This window comes from Leptonychotes weddellii, chromosome 12 (assembly GCF_054177405.1).
Source record: "Leptonychotes weddellii isolate Sample4059 chromosome 12, ASM5417740v2, whole genome shotgun sequence".
NCBI lineage: Eukaryota > Metazoa > Chordata > Mammalia > Carnivora > Phocidae > Leptonychotes > Leptonychotes weddellii.
In genome coordinates, this window is record NC_138380.1 from 48774359 (window position 1) to 48778630 (window position 4272).

Here is a 4272-nt window from a genome sequence, read left to right on the forward strand (position 1 = left end):
AATGTCTGTTGCTTAAACCACCTCACACTGTGGTATTTTTGTCATGTCGTCCCAAGCAGCTTGATACACCATACCCTGAACACTGCCACTTCTCTCATCTCATCTTTCAAAAGACCTCAATTGAGGCAATTTTTCTGGGGGAAGCCTTCCGTAAATGATCCATTTGGGTGTGGTACCTACCCTTCACGCTCTCAGAGCATCAGGTATTACTACCGTCCTACCTCACATCACAGTATTATCACTCCATGTTTCATATTTGGATGAAATATGGACTCGATACCATGAAGCCAAAGAATCTTGTAGCCTGAGGATCTCACACTGGGTCTGATACAGTGATGTCTCTCTGAATATTTTGTTGAATTGATTTGACTGTTTGAAAGGGCAGGGTATTTTCACTCATTCTCTCTCTTTCCTAGCCATGAAAAGTCTGGATTGAAATTTTTGAAAAATACATTGAAGAAAAGACCAAGAAATAACACTCCAGGGCAGTAAACTGATTTATTAAAAAAAAAAAAAAAGGGTCTTTCCTATGATTTATAAATATCCATGAGACTAAAACCAAATAAAGAAAGAAATTGTAAAAGTCTTTCCCAAGTATTTTATAAATCCTCTGAGCGTCATATTACACAGTGGCTAAGGCTAAGGGCTTTGAAGTCAGGCTGCCTCCAGTGGGATCCCAGCTTGCCATTTACCACGTGTGTGACCTGAGGAAGCTTTTACTTAATTTCGTTGTCACCCATTTCCTCAGCTGTACTGTGGGGATAATAAATAGTACCTGCCTCTTAGAATTGTTGGGGAAATTATGTGAAAACAACACAGGTAAAAGTCTGCAGACTAATATTCAGCACGTACTAAGGATGTGACAAATGTTAGCAATTTTAATTTTTTAATTTAGTAAACAAGGTTCAGGAAAAGGCAAACTGCAGGTTTTGTTGCCCAACAAGCCCCAGATGAAGGGCAGGGTTGTACTATTGCAGGTACTGGTAAGAATTATTGATTTCCGTGGGCTCTCTTTCTGAAGTTGCCATGTCCAACACAGAGTATTTTATTTTATTTACACCTCACTGTGTTCCAAAAAGGATTTCAGGAAGCTTACAGATGAACATAAAATACAACAAGTAACATGAATTAAAGGCAGAGTGAAAGAAGAGAGAAAAACATGAGTGAGAACAAAGTTGGGCTCGGAATATATATTACTAGAAATTATGAGCATGTTAAAGCTTAAGATGAAGCACTAAATCAAGAGAAGCGAGGGTAGGAATGTTATTTTAATTTCTCCTCATCCCCTCCCCCCCCTTTTCTTCAAGATGATTTAAATGCTACTTTAATTTTTAAAAACCCAAACTATTTCAGTTACTTTCAGCATCAAATAAGTCTATAGTTATGAAGACTGATGTTCTGTATTTCAGTTCATGAAGGTGTATTTAAATACATGAAGGTTTATTTAAACTTATAAATAGGCGTATGTACCAATTAGTGGGAATGAAGGGGCTTAATATTAATTAAGCACATATGAGCTGCTGAATACCGCTTCAAGCTTTCACCCAAGTGGTTTTTTGATACCACAACCCTAGGAAATAATTAAATATCCATTTTATAGATCACACACAAGTGATTTGCTCAACTTACCATAGTTATAAGTATGTAACTCAACCCTGCATCATTTTCCCTTTGAGAAATTTTCTTGGTAAGTGGTATATATCATTACTTGGCTTTGTTTATATAATTGGATACTGGTAGAAGAAGAAAAATTTAGGAGTGGTTGGGAAAAAAAGTCTTAGCGGAGATATGCAGGGCTATAGGAATCACTCAGAAGTTCCAGATCATCTCACTTGTGTGTGAAACAAAAACAGAAACAAAACAAAACAAACAAACAAACAAAAAACCCTAACAAACAGGTGTCACAGAGGCTAAGAGATGTGGAGTTTCAGGAGTAAAGATGGTGGACTTAAAGCCTATGGCAGATCAGAGAAGATCTTTAGAAAGGTACTTGGAGTCAAGGGGGAAATGAAGATGTTAAAGTCATTATGTTCATTTTATTCACATCTGAACACTAGGGAATGACTGTAAATGGAAGTATGAACATTTCTTCCTCCCATAGGTAACTTAGACTCCAAAAGCACAATGGAGGAAAAATTAAAATTTTATCTAGAGATATCTCTAGTCATTCCTTCTCAAGACCCTCCTCCCCCCTCAGTAAGATAGCAAATTGTCATTAATTTATTATTACACGGGAGCAGTTTGATTTAGCTTGTGAAATACCAGGTCTAAGCGTATTAACTACGGTTAGTTCAGTTCTCTGAATAGTCCATGAATTGATTGTTTTTGGTTTTTTCATAGCTGTAACTTTGCACATGACTTTCAATCTGTTTTGATTATATTGTTCCTCCCTTGACCCACTATCCTGAAAAATTCTTACGCATCTTTTAACTCTTAGCTGAAACAGGAAATTGGACATGCACCACACTTCTTATTTTTATTTATTTTATCATGAAGAGGTTCCTGTCATTTTAATTAGGTTTGCTATGAAAAGCAATAACCTCAGCTAATCACTCTGCACTCCTCCTCCACCTAACCCCCATCTCCCTTCATATGCACACAGCACAGGAACCCAAAGGCCCTCCTCCCCACAATCCTCCCTGCTCTCATTATGGGAAGAAATGTCACTAAATGGCCTCAGCCTCCTCCATACAGCATGAAACAGGATGAATAAAAATATCTTCAGGAAGAGTTTTTTTGTGCTATTATCTTAGGATGGAGTCAGGGGCAGAGATAGAGGCCAAAGGCTGGGTGAGGTCTGTGGATCTCTCAGAGATCTGAATTGGCCTGAGGGGCACAGAGCCCATCACTCACCCAGAAAGGCAGCTACATCTAAGAGGACAGGGGCTAGGATGGGCTAGGCTGTACGTGTGAGGATAAGGAGAGCTAAAAATCCATTCTCCTTCCCCACACCTTCTCCAGCTCCCGAGCAGGGAACAGAGTCACACTTCTCACAAGGTTTCATCTGTGGTTCCTAGAAACCTTGGGCAGGCAGTGAGTGGGGCATATCCCCTGGTGCTGCCTGACCCCCCTTCCCCAGCTCAGGGCTTCTCTCCTGCGAGCACTGAGGCCTGCAGGATGTCAGGCAGGGATACAATCCCCTTGACCACATCATTCTCACCTACCACAACAAGTCAGTGAAGTTCTGCTTCCACCAGCCTGTTGCTGCTGGTCTCCAGAGTCTCATGCAGGTAGCACCTGAGGACACCCTCCAACTAATGGGATCGATGTTGTAGGGCTTTGGTCCCAGACACTTCTAGGTTGTTGTAGGTCTTTTCTGCTGCCAGATTGATAACATCAAACTTGGAGTAGATGTCCGCCACATACCTTTTCTCATCTACCACTGGCGGTGCTGAGACTCGGTGTTGTACAAAGATGCCCAGAGCCACATAGATAGTGGTGGTGGTGCGGACCATAACAATGTTGGCAGAGGTACCAATCTGTAGGTCCTCCAGAGACTTAGACATGAACTCTGGCTTGGGAAACTCAGTGATAAACCATTGGAAGAATTTGAGGATGTGCTTGTCGGTGAAGATGTAGAAGGTGTTGCCTGATTCCAGGTCAATAACTGGCAGCCTGTGGCTCTTGTTTCAAGTTAATGAGGAGACAACATCACACAAGCTGGCATTAGGAGAAATGCAGGTGAGTGGTTTGAAGGAGTCCTGTCGGTGCATCTCGCTCCAAGTTTCTATCTTGTGTTCTTCCAGCTCATAGATCTGCTCCGAGGCTGATTTAGAGTAGCGATGCGGGATATGGATGAAACTGGTGATGGCCAGCATGCCTACAAAACTTCGCTTCTTACTATCCCACAAAGGGGCAGCTCGTACACCATTAGTCACCAAAGCAAAGACAGCTTTTTTCACCTGCAGGGAAGTATCAAATACAACCAATTTGGAGCTCGTGGGAATCAGGTCATCGCAGCGATGAGACTTCATGAAGGAAGTATACACACTCTTGTTGGATTCTGGGGTCTCTTGAGGATGCTCATTTTCCAGAGCTGGGGACCTGTCTGAAGAAGTGACCGTCTCCATCTCAAGAGGAGCTGACTGGGTTGGCTCGCTTTAGGAAGCTCTCGCACCACACTTTTTATTGCAGATCTCTGAGGTTTGGGGTAAGGCAAAAGTTGACAAACTAGGACCGAATCCAGTTGGCTGCCTATTTTTGTAAATAAAAATTTGTTGGGCCACAGCCATGCTCATTGGTCTGTGGATCATCTGTGGCTGTTCTGTGCTA

At 41.8% G+C, this 4272-nt stretch overlaps 1 pseudogene; it reads right to left on the minus strand.

Moving 5' to 3' along the window:
- Positions 1 to 2853: 2853 nt before the first annotated feature.
- Positions 2854 to 4070, minus strand: LOC102727896 (5'-AMP-activated protein kinase subunit gamma-1 pseudogene; annotated as a pseudogene).
- Between the last annotated feature and the right edge of the window lie 202 nt (positions 4071 to 4272).